Source organism: Bombina bombina, chromosome 2 (assembly GCF_027579735.1).
Source record: "Bombina bombina isolate aBomBom1 chromosome 2, aBomBom1.pri, whole genome shotgun sequence".
Classification (NCBI taxonomy): Eukaryota; Metazoa; Chordata; class Amphibia; order Anura; family Bombinatoridae; genus Bombina; species Bombina bombina.
This window is the reverse complement of record NC_069500.1, coordinates 20,021,580-20,043,944: the sequence shown is the minus strand read 5'-3', so window position 1 is coordinate 20,043,944 and position 22,365 is coordinate 20,021,580. Positions and strand designations below refer to the sequence as shown.

Genomic DNA, 22,365 nt, shown 5'->3' with positions numbered 1-22,365 from the left:
TGGAGATTTTGGAAGACGGGGGGAAAATAAGGAGCTCAATTTTGGAGAGATTTATCTTGAGGTAGTGAGAGGACATCCAAGATGAGATATGGGAGAGACAGTTAGTGATTCGGGTTAGCAAGGAAGGAGATAGTTCTGGTGCAGAGAAATAGATTTGGGTATCGTTGGCATACAAATGATAATGAAACCTGTGGGACTTTATTAAGGAACCTAGTGAGTATGTGTAGATTGAGAAGAGAAGGGGACCGAGGACAGAGCCTTGCGGTACCCCAACAGAAAGAGGTAACGCACAGAGGATACCCCAGAGAAAGCTACACTAAAGGTACGGTTAGACAGATAGGAAGAGAACAAAGAGAGAGCTGTGTCACAGATGCCGAAGGATTGGAGGGTATGAAGCAAAAGAGGGTGGTCGACAGTATCAAAGGCTGCAGACAGATCAAGGAGGATAAGTAGAGAGAAGTGGCCTTTTGATTTTGCTGTAAGTAGGTTGTTGGTAACCTTAACAATTGCTGTCTCTGTTGAGTGAAGGGGGCAAAATCCAGATTGCAGTGGGTCAAGGAGGGAGTTTAATGTAAGGAAATGGGATAGACGTGCATATACTAGCTTTTCAAGAAGCTTTGAGGCAAGAGGTAGTAGGGAAATAGGGCGGTAGTTGGATGGGGAGGTTGGATCGAGAGAAGGTTTTTTGAGGATAGGTGTGACTAATGCATATTTAAGAGATATGGGAACTATACTGCGGGAAAGGTTAAAGATGTGTGTGAGTATAGGGGTAAGGGTAGAAGAGAGGGAGGGAGGGGAGTAGTTGTGAGGGGATGGGGTAGAGGGGACAGGTAGTGAGGTTAGAGGATAGTATAAGGGCAGAAACTTCATCCTCTGTAACAGAGGTGAAAGAGCTAAATTTATGGCTATGAGGGTTTTGGATGATTGTGAGCTTTTCAGGGGGTGGAAGACCGGTAGTATGTTGAGAGCTGATTTCATTTCTGATGGAGTCGATTTTGTTGTTGAAGTAGCTGGCATGCTAAGATTGTTAAGTGGATAGAATGCTGGCTTAAAGATAAACTACAGAGGGTTTCAATTAATGGAGTACATTCAAATGAGGCGTCAGTTACTAGTGGTGTTCCCCAAGGGTCAGTTCTTGGGCCTGTTTTGTTTAACATGTTCATAAGTGATATTGGAAGTGGGCTTAAAGGAAAGGTTTACTTGCTTCCTGATGATACAAAAATTTGTAGCAGAGTTGATGTTCCAGGAGGGGTTGATCAAATGAACAGTGATATTAAAAAACTAGAAGACTGATCAAATAAATGGGATCTGAAATATAATATTACCAAGAGCAAAATTATCAATATAGGATCCAAAAACCCAAATGCCAATTATAGTCTCAATGGTACATTACTGACTGTCACTAAATAAGAAAGGGGCGTGGGAATTATTATTTCAGATTATTTAAACAATGCAGCAGTGTAGCCAGTAAGGCCAGTCGAATACTTGGTTTCATTGGGCGAGGTATTAGTAGCAGAAATTTCAAGGTTCTTATGCCACTTTGCAAATTAATAGTTAGACCAAATCTGGAATGTTGTGTACAGTTCTGGAGACCATATATTCAGAAAAATATAAATAAACTAGTACCTGTCCAAAGAGGGCTACTAAAATGGTACATGGTCTAAAATATAAAACGTACAAAGAAAGACTCCATGGTCTAAATATGTATAGTTTAGAGGATAGAAGGGAAAGAGGTGAAATGATAGAAAGCTTCAAATATATAAAGGAACTTAATAAAGTAGAAGTTGAAAGCATTTCCCACAAAAAATAAATGCCAAAACAAGGAGTCACAATCTAAAGTTAGAGGGTAGCAGATTCAGGAGACATTTGAGGAAGCATTTTTTTACAGAACGGGTGGTGGATTCATGGAATAAACTTCCATCTGAGGTGGTAAACACAAAGACTGTTAAGGAATTAAAAAATGCCTGGGACATGCATAAGGCTATCCTAAGAAATAAGTCAAATGTAATATGGGTAGACTTGATGGGACATGTATAAGGCTATCCTAAGGAAACAGTAACATGTAATAAGTATAGACTTGATGGGATATGTATAAGACTATCCTAAGGAAACAGTAACATGTAATATGTATAGACTTGATGGGACATGTATAAGACTATCCTAAGTAATAAGTAACATGTAATATGTATAGACTTGATGGGACATGTATAAGACTATCCTAAGGAAACAGTAACATGTAATATGTATAGACTTGATGGGACATGTATAAGACTATCCTAAGTAATAAGTAACATGTAATATGTATAGACTTGATGGGACATGCATAAGGCTATCCTAAGTAATAAGTAACATGTAATATGTATAGACTTGATGGGACATGCATAAGGCTATCGTAAGGAAAAAGTAACATGTAATATGTGTAGACTTGATGGGACATGTATAAGGCTATCCTAAGGAAAAAGTAACATGTGTAGACTTGATGGGACATGTATAAGACTATCCTAAGTAATAAGTAACATGTAATATGTGTAGACTTGATGGGACATGTATAAGACTATCCTAAGTAATAAGTAACATGTAATATGTATAGACTTGATGGGATATGTATAAGACTATCCTAAGGAAACAGTAACATGTAATATGTATAGACTTGATGGGACATGTATAAGACTATCCTAAGGAAACAGTAACATGTAATATGTATAGACTGGATGGGACATGTATAAGGCTATCCTAAGTAATAAGTAACATGTAATATGTATATACTTGATGGGACATGTATAAGACTATCCTAAGTAATAAGTAACATGTAATATGTATAGACTTGATGGGACATGTATAAGGCTATCCTAAGGAAACAGTAACATGTAATATGTATAGACTTGATGGGACATGTATAAGACTATCCTAAGGAAACAGTAACATGTAATATGTATAGACTTGATGGGACATGTATAAGACTATCCTAAGTAATAAGTAACATGTAATATGTATAGACTTGATGGGACATGCATAAGGCTATCCTAAGTAATAAGTAACATGTAATATGTATAGACTTGATGGGACATGCATAAGGCTATCGTAAGGAAAAAGTAACATGTAATATGTGTAGACTTGATGGGACATGTATAAGGCTATCCTAAGGAAAAAGTAACATGTAATATGTGTAGACTTGATGGGACATGTATAAGACTATCCTAAGTAATAAGTAACATGTAATATGTGTAGACTTGATGGGACATGTATAAGACTATCCTAAGTAATAAGTAACATGTAATATGTATAGACTTGATGGGATATGTATAAGACTATCCTAAGGAAACAGTAACATGTAATATGTATAGACTTGATGGGACATGTATAAGACTATCCTAAGGAAACAGTAACATGTAATATGTATAGACTGGATGGGACATGTATAAGGCTATCCTAAGTAATAAGTAACATGTAATATGTATATACTTGATGGGACATGTATAAGACTATCCTAAGTAATAAGTAACATGTAATATGTATAGACTTGATGGGACATGTATAAGGCTATCCTAAGGAAACAGTAACATGTAATATGTATAGACTTGATGGGACATGTATAAGGCTATCCTAAGGAAACAGTAACATGTAATATGTATATACTTGATGGGACATGTATAAGACTATCCTAAGTAAACCATAACATGTAATATGTATAGACTTGATGGGACATGCATAAGGCTATCCTAAGGAAACAGTAACATGTAATATGTATAGACTTGATGGGACATGCATAAGGCTATCGTAAGGAAAAAGTAACATGTAATATGTGTAGACTTGATGGGACATGTATAAGGCTATCCTAAGGAAACCGTAACATGTAATATGTATAGACTTGATGGGACATGTATAAGGCTATCCTAAGGAAACAGTAACATGTAATATGTATAGACTTGATGGGACATGCATAAGGCTATCCTAAGGAAACAGTAACATGTAATATGTATAGACTTGATGGGACATGTATAAGGCTATCCTAAGTAATAAATAACATGTAATATGTATAGACTTGATGGGACATGCATAAGGCTATCCTAAGGAAACAGTAACATGTAATATGTATAGACTTGATGGGACATGTATAAGGCTATCCTAAGGAAACAGTAACATGTAATATGTGTAGACTTGATGGGACATGCATAAGACTATACTAAGTAATAAATAACATGTAATATGTATAGACTTGATGGGACATGCATAAGACTATCCTAAGGAAACAGTAAAATGTAATATGTGTAGACTTGATGGGACATGTATAAGACTATCCTAAGTAATAAGTAACATGTTATATGCATAGACATGATGGGACATGTATAAGGCTATCCTAAGTAATAAGTAACATGTAATATGTATAGACTTGATGGGACATGCATAAGACTATCCTAAGGAAACAGTAAAATGTAATATGTGTAGACTTGATGGGACATGCATAAGGCTATCCTAAGTAATAAGTAACATGTAATATGTATAGACTTGATGGGACATGTATAAGGCTATCCTAAGTAATAAGTAACATGTTATATGCATAGACATGATGGGACATGTATAAGGCTATCCTAAGTAATAAGTAACATGTAATATGTATAGACTTGATGGGACATGTATAAGGCTATCCTAAGTAATAAGTAACATGTTATATGCATAGACATGATGGGACATGTATAAGGCTATCCTAAGTAATAAGTAACATGTAATATGTATAGACTTGATGGGACATGCATAAGACTATCCTAAGGAAACAGTAAAATGTAATATGTGTAGACTTGATGGGACATGCATAAGGCTATCCTAAGTAATAAGTAACATGTAATATGTGTAGACTTGATGGGACATGCATAAGGCTATCCTAAGGAAAAAGTAACATGTAATATGTGTAGACTTCCCATAGGGAGACTAAATACATACAGAGAGAAGTGCACTCACAGGAATGAACAACCAGCTCAATACCATTGTTAGCCTGTTCTATGGAGATTTACCACCTGGGTGCAACTTCTTGAAATGAAAAGCATTACTGGGCTAAAACGTTGCACCCAGGAGGTAAATCTCCATAGAACAGGCTAACATTGAGCTCTCTCAGGGAATAGGAGTAAAAAGGGTTAACTTCTGTAACATACACACCTAAAGTGGTTCAAGTGTTAACCAATTAACAATTAAGGTGTAACCAATCAGAAATAGTCTGTTGCTTTTAACTATGTAAGTTTTTATTGTGACAAGTAGCAGCTTATGAGGACGGCTTTTGAGCCGAAACATGTCAGTTGCTATTTGCTGACCATCAATACCTTTGTACCATGTTTGTGCCATCTATGTGGAAATTTTAAATAACGCCAAGGTGTAAATAAAGGAAAACTTTTTAAAACTCATCTCGCAGCCGGTGCTCCTTTCTACTGCTTTTCTCTGTTTACAGATATATATATACATATAAACAAATAAATACATATGTACACATATATACACATATAAACAGATAAATACATATGTACACATATATACAAATAAATACATATGTACACATATATATACACATATAAACAGATAAATACATATGTACACACATATACACATATAAACAAATAAATACATATGTACACATATATACAAATAAATACATATGTACACATATATATACACATATAAACAGATAAATACATATGTACACATATATACACATATAAACAAATAAATACATATGTACACATATATAGACATATAAATAGATAAATACATATGTACACATATATACAAATAAATACATATGTACACATAGACATTTAAACAAATAAATACATATGTATACATATATACACATATAAACAAATAAATACATATGTATACATATATACATATATACATATGTATACATATATACACATATAAACAAATAAATACATATGTACACATATATACAAATAAATACATATATAGACATATAAACAAATAAATACATATGTACACATATATAGACATATAAACAAATTAATACATATATATATATATATATATATATATATATATATATATATATGTGTGTGTGTATTGGAGCCCATTGCAGTCAAGTAGATGAAAACATTTAAAAACATATTTATGTAAATATTTCACATTCCAATGTTCTACACATAGCAGAATATGTTCTAAGTATTTATGAATCGATTGTCCTACTATATTCCTGTATATCTATACCTATAAATAATCACACACATATATATATATATATATATATATATATATATATATATATATATATATATATATATAGGTATAAACATATATTTGTGCCAAAAAAAAAACATATGTAGAAATATGTATTTATGAATTAATAGAAAATATTCTTCTATGGGAAGAACATTAAAATGTGTAAAGTTCATATTTTCATGTCAGGATATCGCACTTGAGAATATGCAATTGGTTTGCGTGCGAGTAGGGTGTTAGTTTCCCCCCCCCCCCCCACACACTTTTTTTTGCTCCATTGACTTCTATGAGGAAATCCGTTATCGTGCATGCAATATTCTAAGGTCGGCTTTTTACGAGTATCGGGTAAGCGCTCGTGCAAAACTGTTTTTCTTTTAACTTGTAATACGAGCGCTACTTGATGATTGCAAAAACCTTACTTCTAGCGGAGTTAGCTCGTGAGTGGGAGCGTTAAATACTTTGTCAGGTTCCATTCTCTTAACTGAATAAAAATGTTTCTTTGTTAATTATTTAATATAGACAGTGTTAATGTTCACAGCACAAAGGAATAAATACAAAACCCTTAGGGCAAAGTTCAGATATATATGTGCACATCTCCATCAGGTTTGTTTGCATAAAAAAAATAAAAAAGTTGAGGTTTTTCTCTATTGCCGAACAGACTGTAATGGGAACAAGTTGTGGCTGATAACCCCTTTAGCTCAGCAGTGCCCATTAAAGGGAATTCTGCTTAAAAATGTGCAAATTGGTCGTTCTTCAGGAATCAATAACTGAGCATTATATTAGTCAGACGTTATAACGTCACTTCTACAAGGAAAGGTCATTTGTTTCTCTGTAAAGCATTAAAATCAAATCGGTACATTTCATTAGAGAAATAGAGAAATCACTGCTGGATTATACACCCTTAGGCACAAAGTCTATTAAGTTTATGTATTTCATCAACATTCAATAGTTTGCAGCAAAAATGAGCTAAAACTGTACAACTTCTGAGGCAAAACAAAGAAAAGCGCTGCAGCGTTAGTGGTGATTTAGGAAGGTTTAGTCTTCACATATAATTAATCACTTTCTGAGCTGTAAGCTACACAATTTAGCACCGAGTGTGGCAGAAAGCAGTTAGTGGCAATGCAGATAGATGGAATACACAAATGAGCCTGACGCCAACTCTCAGAGGGACCCTTCGGCTACTGTGTATTAACAAGTATTTCATTAATATTAACACTGGCACTTTTAATTGCAGCAATATTTTAGGCCTTCAAAGACTAAATCTGCTTTAATTCCAGCAGGAAGTACACCAATTGCGAGAAACAGGGAGAAGCGCCACTTCAGAGGGAATAAGTAATTTAGACTTGCATTTCAAAATCTCTTCATTATCAGTTTAAATGGAATTGCTGTTCAAACTGCTGATATTGAGGCAAGTGCAGCAGCATCTCTCACTGCCCTGTGGTCTGTAATACAGAATCAGCTTATGCTGTCTTCATTTATAAATATTATTTCAAACCAACGGTACAATTATATGATGTAATTACATTCCGCATATGATGAGGCCTGATGTCCCCAGGAGAGACGGCGGATCAGACCCTTCCCAAGAGCTGATGTAGAAAATAAACATCGCTGCTCACATGTACAGTGATCATATTAAAAACTAGCAAAATATATTAGGTACAACTATAATCTGTGCCTGTAAGATTAGTAAGAAGCCATCTCATTTGTCTGTAATTTATCATATTTTGACAGCCAGGTGAGAATCTGGCACATTGCGTTTTAATTTCTGTTGAAAATGAGAAGCCTAAAGCCCCAGTAATTTTAACAAGCAAGGCATGAAATGAATATTGTAAACAACCTACACCAAGCCAGGGCGGAACGGATATATGGGTCACACGTATTGATGACCTGGATGCAGCATGTTATTGCTTCTGGTAGTAGATGCATGGAATAGCCTCCCTGAGGAAGTGGTAGAGACACAATGCAAGGAAGCATGGAATTCAGGTTGCCAGCTGTGCTCTACAACACTGTTGGCCTTATTAGGACTTCATTGTTTCATCTGTGCTTTTATCCTCTTGGCTGCCAATAGCATGTACAGAAGTGATGAGACCTTTACTTCCAGTAGTGCACATAGAGTAGAAATGTTACTCTAATAGCTACAGGTAACACACAGCACACATAGTAGTATTTTAACACCCTGATCATTTCCAGTAACATTTGCAATAGCACTTATTTCCAGGGAAGATTAAAAAAACCTGGACATTTAAAGGGACACGATAGCCAAATGTTGAAGCACATAAAAATGATGCAGCATAGGTTTAAAAAGCTGACTGGAAAATATTAGGTGATCATCTCTATCTAAAAAAAGAAGATATTTTACCTTAAAAATTCCTAAGTATTCAAACCCCTCTGTAAAGAGACTTTAAGCAGCCAATTAGGATGCTAGTCCCAGGACTTGCTAGGGAGTGTGCAGACACAGTCACGTTATTGTACTATTCAGGAAGTTTACTATGAAATCTCACAAGATCACATCAAAGCAAAGCATGACCTCAGCACTGCTGATGCTGATTGGCTCTTGTTTTCTTTTTTTTAACGTACAACTGGACAGTAGCTGAAGTCTAACTGTTAACAGAGCACTTACTCTGGTGAGCTGAAAACATTTTGAGGAAAAAAACATCTTCTTTTTGACATAGAGATGTTCAGGTTATATTTTCAGCTTTTTACAGTTATGGTGCATCACTTTCAAGTGATTTATCATATGGGTATTATGTCCCTTTAAGTTCCAGTATTTTTACATAGATTTTACCGGACAGCTCACTCAAATACTGAACACCTGGCAACCCTGCCTGGGATATGCATCTGGCTATCTCAGGACACTGACATATTAATACAGAAAGACAGGGAGGATGAACCTATGGTACCCAAGGTGGCGCACAAAACAAACACTCTGCTTCTGTGCTACTACCATACTCCCCTGGATCTTGCAGGATTGCTGCAGATTGTGAGGTTTGCCGCTGACCACCTGCAGCTTCTCTTGTCAGCGCAAATGTCTCAATTTCCAGGCACAGCCCCAGCTCTGACAAAACTCCTGCACATGGCACACCAGGGGGACAATCCGTCCTGCCTAGTAGTCCCTCATCTCCCTGTCCTGTTTGGTCTCACTGGTTGTGACTGTAGCGCTTAGTAAGGAATATTCTTATGCATCAACAAATAAACGCTCACTGCTGAAATATATTAATAATTATTTATTTACTGCTTCTTTACTGTCCCTTTAATTTTGTTTTTCTTTGTTTAAAAAGGTACCATGGGCACTAACATTCTACCAATGAGTATGCAATTACTTGTGTAACTGGCATAAGGGTGATCTGGGGGTTGAGTAGAGTTACAGGTCTAAAGACATGCAGATTGTATTATAAAATGTTTGTGTAAAAACAAACTAACTTTGCAATATGGTTCATTATTTATTGTGTCCCTTTTTCCTATAAGTGTGGATTTCCATATCCTGGGAGTACTGTGCAGGCTTCACAGAGCTAACACTGCTACATTTTACACAACCATTGTTTGATCAATCTAGCAATTAAAGGGAAATTACAGTGCTAAAATGTCATGCACTAATCCGTAATTCTACCACTAGTGACACAGTAATGCCATGTGTTTAACCCCGGCAAAGGGGTTAATCATATAAAATCTGCAGAGCACTGCTTGTCCAGAGTGGAAACTGCTGATGATCCAATTAACAGTGCTATTTGCAAGACCCAGCTGTGATTAACCCTTTTGTGGGGTTAAACGCATAGTACTACAGTGTCGCTAATGTTAACAGACCTAGAGCAGATTAGAGCATGTCATTTCAACACAATAATGTCCCTTTAAGTGATCTCAGCAGACTACACCCAGGCTAACCTTTGCTTTGAGTTCATGATTATGTTTAGCATTTATTTACTGTTAAGAGTCCCATTAAATGCTTAACTAACTGTATGCCATATATTTACATAGCACGATCCCTTGTGACGTGTTGGTTTTGTTACGTTTAGAATTCATGTGAAGACTTGAAAGAACAGTGCCTTGCCGGCCGCCACACAGACGGGAAAGGCAAATGCCCTTTCAAGTGATTTACTGAAAACATTTCATTATGCTAATTTAATACGTATTGTGATTTGTCCACATAGCGCTAATGAAAAGAAAAAGTTATCACGCACTGCTCTTGCAGAAAGATGGCGAGATTAAAGTTGGCAAACGCTCTGAACAATGCGCGGCTCATTTTTACAAGCGTCCCCTGTGGCTGTCTGCCATACACAGATAACACTTTTTTACACGCTGTACAATTTTCCAGCTGCTGCAAAAACTACAATTAAAGCTACTTTTTATATCAATGGAAAGGAATAAAATATCTGGCAGCTGCAGCTGTGTACGAATAAAGCAACAGAAACAAACGGATTAACCTCGAAAGTAAGAGGAAAAGGGGGGGAAACAAAGAAGCATAAATGCACAAGAAAGGGAAGCACTAAGCGACTAATCGCTCAGATCCATTGCACCAGGAAACAAAATCATACAGCGCTTGAGTAACTTTATTTGTATTGTGCTTTGTTTTCTGAGTCATTCCAATCCATTAGAATACACATTTATCTATAAGAAGTAGGTGCTCTGCAGTGATTCCCACGTCAGTATTGATGATGAGAGTCTGATGGGTTTGAATGCAGTTTTTTTTCATTTAACTGTTAAAGGGAAATGCATCTATTGCGCTTTGTTTTCTGAGTCATTCCAATCCATTAGAATACACATTTAACTATAAGAAGTAGGTGCTCTGCAGTGATTCCCTCGTCAGTATTGATGATGAGAGTCTGATGGGTTTGAATGCAGTTTTTTTCATTTAACTGTTAAAGGGAAATGAATCCCACACTTTTATGATACAACTACAGGGATGCAAGCTCAGGATCACTATATGGCAGCAGTATTGCAAGAATGCTATCAATTTGAAAGAGCACTAGATTGCAGCACTTACTGCACACCTACTTGGGTATCTCTCTAACACAGAACATCACAGGAACGAAACAATAGAAGTAAATTGTATGCTCTGTCGGAATCACAAGAGAAAGTGTATGGGTTTCATATCCCTTTAATATTAACTTATGTTCTGTGCAATGAATAATATTATATCATTGTAAATGGTTTGTTTGCTTTTTAAAAGCCCAGTTCATTGCAATAGTCCTTTAAATGGACATTAAACACCTCTTCATTTTTGTAAAAATTGTGCTTGCCCCACGCTTCCTAGAGACGCCACAAAGCAAACCCTTTAACCTGTGAATGCTGCAAATCCTGTAGCTGATTACAGAATTTGGTTTATGGCCTCTCTAGGGAGCGTCAGACAAAGCACAATTTTTACACAAAAACAAAATGCAAATAATGTTCCATTTACATTCTGACAATCATTCTCTTGTTGTGTATAAGTTACAAGTGTTATTCGAGAAATATGTTCACTTGCTTATTAAACCAGGAAATGACTGTGATCATTCTGTGCAAGGATTTTCATTGCAGCTAATTCCACAATGATTAATGTGTTTGAATTCAGTTTTTTTTTTTTTTTGCACTGAACTAGCTTAGGTGGAGTTTTAGGTGTTCCACAGGTGGGGGAGGTTAGTAATGGGGTTAGGGCTTAGGTGTTCCACAGGTGGGGGAGGTTAGTAATGGGGTTAGGGCTTAGGTGTTCCACAGGTGGGGGAGGTTAGTAATGGGGTTAGGGCTTAGGTGTTCCACAGGTGGGGGAGGTTAGTAATGGGGTTAGGGCTTAGGTGTTCCACAGGTGGGGGAGGTTAGTAATGGGGTTAGGGCTTAGGTGTTCCACAGGTGGGGGAGGTTAGTAATGGGGTTAGGGCTTAGGTGTTCCACAGGTGGGGGAGGTTAGTAATGGGGTTAGGGCTTAGGTGTTCCACAGGTGGGGGAGGTTAGTAATGGGGTTAGGGCTTAGGTGTTCCACAGGTGGGGGAGGTTAGTAATGGGGTTAGGGCTTAGGTGTTCCACAGGTGGGGGAGGTTAGTAATGGGGTTAGGGCTTAGGTGTTCCACAGGTGGGGGAGGTTAGTAATGGGGTTAGGGCTTAGGTGTTCCACAGGTGGGGGAGGTTAGTAATGGGGTTAGGGCTTAGGTGTTCCACAGGTGGGGGAGGTTAGTAATGGGGTTAGGGCTTAGGTGTTCCACAGGTGGGGGAGGTTAGTAATGGGGTTAGGGCTTAGGTGTTCCACAGGTGGGGGAGGTTAGTAATGGGGTTAGGGCTTAGGTGTTCCACAGGTGGGGGAGGTTAGTAATGGGGTTAGGGCTTAGGTGTTCCACAGGTGGGGGAGGTTAGTAATGGGGTTAGGGCTTAGGTGTTCCACAGGTGGGGAGGTTAGTAATGGGGTTAGGGCTTACGTGGAGTTGTAGGTGTTCCACAGGTGGGGGAGGTTAGTAATGGGGTTAGGGCTTAGGTGTTCCACAGGTGGGGGAGGTTAGTAATGGGGTTAGGGCTTAGGTGTTCCACAGGTGGGGGAGGTTAGTAATGGGGTTAGGGCTTAGGTGTTCCACAGGTGGGGGAGGTTAGTAATGGGGTTAGGGCTTAGGTGTTCCACAGGTGGGGGAGGTTAGTAATGGGGTTAGGGCTTACGTGGAGTTGTAGGTGTTCCACAGGTGGGGGAGGTTAGTAATGGGGTTAGGGCTTAGGTGTTCCACAGGTGGGGGAGGTTAGTAATGGGGTTAGGGCTTAGGTGTTCCACAGGTGGGGGAGGTTAGTAATGGGGTTAGGGCTTAGGTGTTCCACAGGTGGGGGAGGTTAGTAATGGGGTTAGGGCTTAGGTGTTCCACAGGTGGGGGAGGTTAGTAATGGGGTTAGGGCTTAGGTGTTCCACAGGTGGGGGAGGTTAGTAATGGGGTTAGGGCTTAGGTGTTCCACAGGTGGGGGAGGTTAGTAATGGGGTTAGGGCTTAGGTGTTCCACAGGTGGGGGAGGTTAGTAATGGGGTTAGGGCTTAGGTGTTCCACAGGTGGGGGAGGTTAGTAATGGGGTTAGGGCTTAGGTGTTCCACAGGTGGGGGAGGTTAGTAATGGGGTTAGGGCTTAGGTGTTCCACAGGTGGGGGAGGTTAGTAATGGGGTTAGGGCTTAGGTGTTCCACAGGTGGGGGAGGTTAGTAATGGGGTTAGGGCTTAGGTGTTCCACAGGTGGGGGAGGTTAGTAATGGGGTTAGGGCTTAGGTGTTCCACAGGTGGGGGAGGTTAGTAATGGGGTTAGGGCTTAGGTGTTCCACAGGTGGGGGAGGTTAGTAATGGGGTTAGGGCTTAGGTGTTCCACAGGTGGGGGAGGTTAGTAATGCAGTTAGGGCTTAGGTGTTCCACAGGTGGGGGAGGTTAGTAATGGGGTTAGGGCTTAGGTGTTCCACAGGTGGGGGAGGTTAGTAATGGGGTTAGGGCTTAGGTTTTCCACAGGTGGGGGAGGTTAGTAATGGGGTTAGGGCTTAGGTGTTCCACAGGTGGGGGAGGTTAGTTATGGGGTTAGGGCTTAGGTGTTCCACAGGTGGGGGGAGTTATTTATGGGGTTTAGGGCTTAGGTGGAGTTGTAGGTGTTCCACAGGTGGGGGAGGTTAGTTATGGGCGTTAGGGCTTAGGTGGAGTTGTAGGTGTTCCACAGGTGGGGGAAGTTAGTTATAGGGGCTAGGGCGTATGTGTTCCACAGGTGGGGGAGGTTAGGTATGGATGTTAGGGCTTAGGTGGAGTTGTAGGTGTTCCACAGGTGGGGGAGGTTAGTTATAAGGGTTAGTGCTTAGGTGTTCCACTGGTGGGGAGGTTAATTATGGGGATTAGGGCTTAGGTGGAGTTGTAGGTGTTCCACAGGTGGGGGAAGTTAGTTATGGGTGTTAAGGCTTAGGTGTTCCACTGGTGCGGGAGGTTAATTATGGGGATTAGGGCTTAGGTGGAGTTGTAGGTGTTCCACAGGTGGGGGAAGTTAGTTATGGGGGCTAGGGCGTAGGTGTTCCACAGGTGGGGGAGGTTAGTTATGGGTGTTAGGGCTTAGGTGGAGTTATAGGTGTTCCACAGGTGGGGGAGGTTAGTTATAAGGGTTAGTGCTTAGGTGTTCCACTGGTGGGGAGGTTAATTATGGGGATTAGGGCTTAGGTGAAGTTGTAGGTGTTCCACAGGTGGGGGAAGTTAGTAATGGGTGTTAAGGCTTAGGTGTTCCACTGGTGCGGGAGGTTAATTATGGGGATTAGGGCTTAGGTGGAGTTGTAGGTGTTCCACAGGTGGGGGAAGATAGTTATGGGGGCTAGGGCGTAGGTGTTCCACAGGTGGGGGAGGTTAGTTATGGGTGTTAGGGCTTAGGTGGAGTTGTAGGTGTTCCACAGGTGGGGGAGGTTAATTATGGGGATTAGGGCTTAGGTGGAGTTGTAGGTGTTCCACAGGTGGGGGAAGTTAGTTATGGGTGTTAAGGCTTAGGTGTTCCACTGGTGCGGGAGGTTAATTATGGGGATTAGGGCTTAGGTGGAGTTGTAGGTGTTCCACAGGTGGGGGAAGTTAGTTATGGGGGCTAGGGCGTAGGTGTTCCACAGGTGGGGGAGGTTAGTTATGGGTGTTAGGGCTTAGGTGGAGTTGTAGGTGTTCCACAGGTGGGGGAGGTTAATTATGGGGATTAGGGCTTAGGTGGAGTTGTAGGTGTTCCACAGGTGGGGGAAGTTAGTTATGGGTGTTAAGGCTTAGGTGTTCCACTGGTGCGGGAGGTTAATTATGGGGATTAGGGCTTAGGTGGAGTTGTAAGTGTTCCACAGGTGGGGGAAGTTAGTTATGGGGGCTAGGGCGTAGGTGTTCCACAGGTGGGGGAGGTTAGTTATGGGTGTTAGGGCTTAGGTGGAGTTGTAGGTGTTCCACAGGTGGGGAGAGGTTAGTTATGGGTGTTAGGGTTTAGGTGAAGTTGTAGGTGTTCCACAGGTGGGGAGAGGTTAGTTATGGATGTTAGGGCTTAGGTGGAGTTGTAGGTGTTCCACAGGTGGGGGAGGTTAGTTATGGGTGTTAGGGCTTAGGTGGAGTTGTTAGTGCTCTACAGGTGGGGGATGTTCGTTATGGGTGTTAGGGCTTAGGTGGAGTTGCAGGTGTTCCACAGGTGGGGGAAGTTAGTTATGGGGGCTAGGGCTTAGGTGTTCCACAGTTGGGGGAGGTTAGTTATGGGGGTAAGGGCTTAGGTGGAGTTGTAGGTGTTCCACAGGTGGGGGAGGTTAGTTATGGGTGTTAGGCATTAGGTGGAGTTGCAGGTGTTCCACAGGTGTGTTCTGACGGCAGAGCCAGGTGATCAAGTAGTGTGGGTAGGCAGTTGTAGGATGTACCGAGCCTAAAGGGACAGGGGTAGGGAGTCGTAATTATTGCCTTTATAGCCCCTCCTTAGCCTAGTAGGGGTGCAAAATAGAAGATTGATGAAGCTTTGCTCCCAATACTTCTCAGGGCTCTGCGCCACCGTTTTTTATTGTGTTTTCAACATATGGACTCATCATGCCACAAAATGTTAACACAAAAGATAGTCACACAAACAGCCATAATATGGAACTCAAAACTAAACATGATGGCTACCTCAAACTTCCTAAAGGGTGAGGTACCTAAAAATCTGGACATTTGCACTGATTGGGGAAGCAACATGAGGCACAGCAGGTTAAAGGGACAGTCAACACCAGAATTTTTGTTGTTTTAAAAGATACATAATCCCTTAATTACCCATTCCCCAGTTTTGCATAACTAACACAGTTATAATAATACACATTTTACCTCTGTAATTACCTTGTATCTAAACCTCAGCAGACTGCCCCCTTATTTCAGTTCTTTTGACAGACTTGCAGTTTAGCCAACCAGTGCTCACTCCACGGTAAATTCATGTGCATGAGCTCAATGTTATCTATATGAAACACATGAACTAATGCCCTCTAGTTGTGAAAAACTGTCCAAATGCATTTAGATTAGAGGCAGCCTTCAAGGTCTAAGAAATTAGCATCTGACCCTCCTAGGTTTAGCTTTCAACTAAGAATACCAAGAGAACAAAGCAAAATTGGTGATAAAAGTAAATTGGAAAGTTGTTTAAAATGACATGCCCTATATGAATCATGAAAGTTTTTTTTTGGACTTGACTGTCCCTTTAATCTCCCAATCTATGAAAAACCTGTGAAAAGTTACACAACACATTTTGCACAGATATTCTAATGGCTTGTAATTGACCTCAGTTTGCAAAACCTTGACCTCACTCACTAAACATCCATGACTCCATTTAAGGGCCTCCCTCACTATGTAAGCCTCCCTGTTTTAGACTGGACTGGCTGCTCTCATGATAAAAGTGATATATTTGTGCATGGTCATTTCACATAATAAACAAAAGCTGGATTAATAAAGTAACAAATCAATTTCAAATCTCACTTTTACAAACTGAAACTTGCATTGAAGTGCTTGAAAAAGTTATTGTCAATAATTAATTCATTCATTGGCATGCTTTACTCTTGCATTGCTTCACCGTAGAAACGGATAACAAAAATAACCTTGAAGAGCCTGATTTTTTATAGTTTGTGTGTGTTTACCCAATCAGACAGTAAGAACTATCACTGTAATGACTAAGCACAAGGCAAAATCAAATACAGGCGCACATAGGAGATACTGCGGGTTTGGTTCCAGACCACTGCAATAAAGCGAATATAGCAATAAAGTAAGTTACACTAATTTTTTGTTTCCCAGTGCATATAAAAGTTATATTTACACTACACTGTAGTCTATTACTTGTGCAATAACATTACTTCTAAAAAAAATAAAAAAAATAAAACAATGTACATATGTTAATAAAAAAATAGTTTATTGCTAAAAAAATGCTAACCATCATCTGAGCCTTAAGTGAGTCATAATCTACTAGCTGGTGTTGTGTATATATTGTTGAGAATATCTGTGTATTTATGTGTTGATATCATATGTATATATATATATATATATATGTTGGAAAAAATGGTGCTGATAGAGTTGCTCAACACAGGGTTGCCACAAACCTTCAATTTGTAAAAATAGCAACATCTGCGAAGCGCAATAAAGCGAAGCGCAATAAAACGAGGTAGGCCTGTAGTAACAAAAATGATAATAATAATGTTTTTAGTGGTAAAGAAAACAGTGATAATTTGCAAACAAAATGGAAGTGGGGCCCTAAAGGGACAAGAATACACAAGAGAGAAAATAAATGTCACCGCACCTTGAGGACATGCCTAGAGTCTGTACTCGGGACTAAGGATTAATAAGCCCTTCATTTGGGACACATGCAATAAAGATGGGAACAATCTGGGTATCACATGTTCTGTGTACAAAACCAGGGTTAGAGCAACAGTTGTAGGAAGGTTCTGATATCGAGCCCCCTATCTCAGCCAAACATAAATCCCACGGTGCATAAGGTCACTTCATTAAAAGAAGAAAACCCTATAGATAACAAGTGGCCAATATGAAAAATGCACTTTGTTAACCCATTATATAGATTATTTAGAGCAATATCACTGGAGGAATGTGTCTCTTCGTAAGAATATAATTCATTACATAAACAATAAGACCCCTGATATGAAAGATAAATGACTCCGCTTTCAAACTGCCCTTTTAGATATCAAATAGTGAAAAGGCTGAGTATTTCATACAATAGACACTAAAATACAGGGAAATAAATAAGATTGGTCAATGAGATTGCATTATATGCTGTATCATGTCATTGGGATAAGTCTATAGTTAAGCCCTGGTTAATTACAGCTCGGTATGGTTATTTAGTACTATAACAATGTCATTAGGATAAGTCATTAGTTAAGCCCTGATTAATTACCACTTGGTATGGTTATTTAGTACTTGCACCATATCATTAGGGTAAGTCATTAGTTAAGCCCTGGTTAATTAGCGCTCGGTATGGTTATTTAGCATTAGCACCATGTCATTAGGGTAAGTTACTAGTTAAGCTCTGGTTAATTACTGCACAGTATGGTTATTTAGCACTAGCACCATGTCATTAGGGTAAGTCATTATTTAAGCCCTGATAAATTACCGCTCTGTGTGGTTATTTAGCACTACCACCATATCAGGTAAGTCATTAGTTAAGACCTGGCTAATTACCTCTCTATATGGTTATTTAGCACTAGCACCATATCACGTAAGTCATTAGTTAAGCCCTGGTTAATTACCGCTTGGTATGGTTATTAGTACTAGCACTATATCATTAGGGTAAGTCATTAGTTAAGCTCTGGTTAATTACTGCTCGGTATGCTTATTTAGCTCTAGCACCATATCATTAGGGTAAGTCATTAGTTAAGCTCTGGTTAATTACTGCTCAGTATGGTTATTTAGCTCTAGCACCACCTCATTAGGGTAAGTAATTGGTTAAGCCCTGGTTAATTACCGCTTGGTATGGTTATTTAGCTCTAGCACCATATCATTAGGGTAAGTAATTAGTTAAGCCCTGGTTAATTACTGCTCGGTATGCTTATTTAGCTCTAGCACCATATCATTAGGGTAAGTCATTAGTTAAGCTCTGGTTAATTACTGCTCAGTATGGTTATTTAGCTCTAGCACCACCTCATTAGGGTAAGTAATTGGTTAAGCCCTGGTTAATTACTGCTCGGTATGGTTATTTAGCTCTAGCACCATATCATTAGGGTAAGTCATTAGTTAAGCTCTGGTTAATTACTGCTCAGTATGGTTATTTAGCTCTAGCACTATATCAGGTAAGTCATTAGTTAAGACCTGGTTAATTAATGCTCGGTATGGTTATTTAGCTCTAGCACCATATCATTAGGGTAAGTCATTAGTTAAGACCTGGTTAATTACTGCTCGGTATGGTTATTTAGCTCTAGCACCATATCATTAGGGTAAGTCATTAGTTAAGACCTGGCTAATTACCTCTCTATATGGTTATTTAGCACTAGCACCATATCACGTAAGTCATTAGTTAAGCCCTGGTTAATTACCGCTTGGTATGGTTATTAGTACTAGCACTATATCATTAGGGTAAGTCATTAGTTAAGCTCTGGTTAATTACTGCTCGGTATGGTTAGTTAGCTCTAGCACCACCTCATTAGGGTAAGTAATTAGTTAAGCCCTGGTTAATTACTGCTTGGTATGGTTATTAGTACTAGCACTATATCATTAGGGTAAGTCATTAGTTAAGCTCTGGTTAATTACTGCTCGGTATGGTTATTTAGCTCTAGCACTATATCAGCTAAGTCATTAGTTAAGACCTGGTTAATTAATGCTCGGTATGGTTATTTAGCTCTAGCACCATATCATTAGGGTAAGTCATTAGTTAAGACCTGGTTAATTACTGCTCGGTATGGTTATTTAGCTCTAGCACCATATCATTAGGGTAAGTCATTAGTTAAGCTCTGGTTAATTACTGCTCGGTATGGTTATTTAGCTCTAGCACCACCTCATTAGGGTAAGTAATTAGTTAAGCCCTGGTTAATTACTGCTTGGTATGGTTATTAGTACTAGCACTATATCATTAGGGTAAGTCATTAGTTAAGCTCTGGTTAATTACTGCTCGGTATGGTTATTTAGCTCTAGCACCACCTCATTAGGGTAAGTAATTAGTTAAGCCCTGGTTAATTACTGCTCGGTATGGTTATTTAGCTCTAGCACCATATCATTAGGGTAAGTCATTAGTTAAGCTCTGGTTAATTACTGCTCAGTATGGTTATTTAGCTCTAGCAATATATCAGGTAAGTCATTAGTTAAGACCTGGTTAATTAATGCTCGGTATGGTTATTTAGCTCTAGCACCATATCATTAGGGTAAGTCATTAGTTAAGCTCTGGTTAATTATTGCTCAGTATGGTTATTTAGCTCTAGCACTATATCAGCTAAGTCATTAGTTAAGACCTGGTTAATTAATGCTCGGTATGGTTATTTAGCTCTAGCACCATATCATTAGGGTAAGTCATTAGTTAAGACCTGGTTAATTACTGCTCGGTATGGTTATTTAGCTCTAGCACCATATCAGGTAAGTCATTAGTTAAGCTCTGGTTAATTACTGCTCTGTATGGTTATTTAGCACTAGCACCATATCACGTAAGTCATTAGTTAAGACCTGGTTAATTACTGCTCGGTATGGTTATTTAGCACTAGCACCATATCATTAGGGTAAGTCATTAGTTGAGACCTGGTTAATTACTGCTCGGTATGGTTATTTAGCACTAGCACCATATCATTAGGGTAAGTCATTAGTTAAGACCTGGTTAATTACCTCTTGGTATGGTTATTTAGCACTAGCACCATATCATTAGAGTAAGTCATTAGTTAAGACCTGGTTTATTACTGCTCGGTATGGTTATTTAGCACTAGCACCATATCATTAGGGTAAGTCATTAGTTAAGACCTGGTTAATTACTGCTCGGTATGGTTATTTAGCACTAGCACCATATCATTAGGGTAAGTCATTAGTTAAGACCTGGTTAATTACTGCTCGGTATGGTTATTTAGCACTAGCACTATATCAGGTAAGTCATTAGTTAAGCTCTAGTTAATTACTGCTCGGTATGGTAATTTAGCACTAGCACTATATCAGGTAAGTCATTAGTTAAGACCTGGTTAATTATCGGTATGGTTATTTAGCTTGGTATGGTTATTTAACTCTAGCACCATATCATTAGGGTAAGTAATTAATTAAGACTGGTTAATTACTGCTCGGTATGGTTATTTAACTCTAGCACCATATCATTAGGGTAAGTCATTAGTTAAGCTCTGGTTAATTACTGCTCGGTATGGTTATTTAGCTCTAGCACCATATCAGGTAAGTCATTAGTTAAGCTCTGGTTAATTACAGCTCGGTACAGTTATTTAGCTCTAGCACTATATCAGGTAAGTCACTAGTTAAGTTCTGATTAATTATCGGTATGGTTATTTAACTCTAGCACCATATCAGGTACGTCATTAGTTAAGACCTGGTTAATTATTGGTATGGTTATTTAGCACTATGCCTTGTATGATAGTGTTTGGCTCAGTATATAGGACTTAGGGAAGGTCACCATAGGGACAAGTATTGTAGATTTCTGCCCACACAGCCTCTCACTTTCAGTAGAATCCATTATCAGTGTGATGAATGTGTCCCTGTGATGCTGCTGGACAAACATAGGAAAAATAAGAGGTTTTCGGAAGTGTCACAGAATGTTAATGCATAAACAAAGTGTTTTTGTTGCTTCCCCATTTGCGTGATAAATGCAGCTTGTCAAAGTGCAGCTTGCAAGAAGGAGCTGAGCTGATCAACGCCCCACGAGCTCCCGTTGTCCTTGTCTGTGTCACCAGGCACATGAATAGTTTATAATGTTTCTGTGATTCTCAGACAAAAGGACAAAGCACATTGTAACCTTCTAGTGAGGCTCATCAAGGGCTTTAATTAGCACAGCCGGGTGACAGCAATTAAGTAAACGGTGGTTCCTGGTTAACCATATAAACAGAAGATTTCTGGCTTTTGTGCTGACAGAGTGCACTTAAAGGGACACTAAACCCAAATTTTGTCTTTTATGATTCAGAGAGTGCAGCAATTTTAAGCAACTTTCTAATTTACTTCTATTATCGTTTTTTCTTCGTTCTCTTGGTATCTTTATTTAAAAAGCAGGATGTAAAGCTTAAGAGTTGGCCCATTTTTGGTTGAGAACCTGGGTTATGCTTGTTTACTGGTTTGCTAAATGTATCCACCAATAAGCAAGCGCTACCCAGGGTGCTGAACCTAAAGTAGACCAGCTCCTAAGCTTTAAATTCCTGCTAAAATAAAGATAGCAAGAGAACGAAGAAAAATTGATAATAGGAGTAAATTAAAAAGTTACTTAAAATTGCTGCTCAATCTGAATCATGAAAAAAAATATGGGTTTAGTGTCCCTCTAAAGGAACGGAATGTAATATTTACTATTGTATACTATGAAAATTTGCAATACATTTTATTATACATTTTGCCTCATTTTCTGTGTTTTTCCGCTCTGAGAACTGGAATTGCACACGGCACACTTTCTATATATGTCCCTAATTGGCCTAAGCAGAGGTGATAGTATATTAACAAAATGGCAGTGACAAGCCTGGTGTACTGCAGTAACAAATCTATGTTTTTGCATCTGGTCGGCATGTTAGTTTCTAGAAAAGTCTTATTATTATAACCGTTTTGTGTCCTTTTCAATGAAAAATAA

The 22,365-nt window shown here is 39.0% G+C and overlaps 1 protein-coding gene across 1 annotated transcript in view; it reads right to left on the bottom strand.

The window, feature by feature from the left end:
* Positions 1-22,365, bottom strand: part of DNAI1 (dynein axonemal intermediate chain 1) — an 803,770-nt gene that overhangs the window by 347,517 nt on the left and 433,888 nt on the right. The window lies entirely within an intron of this gene.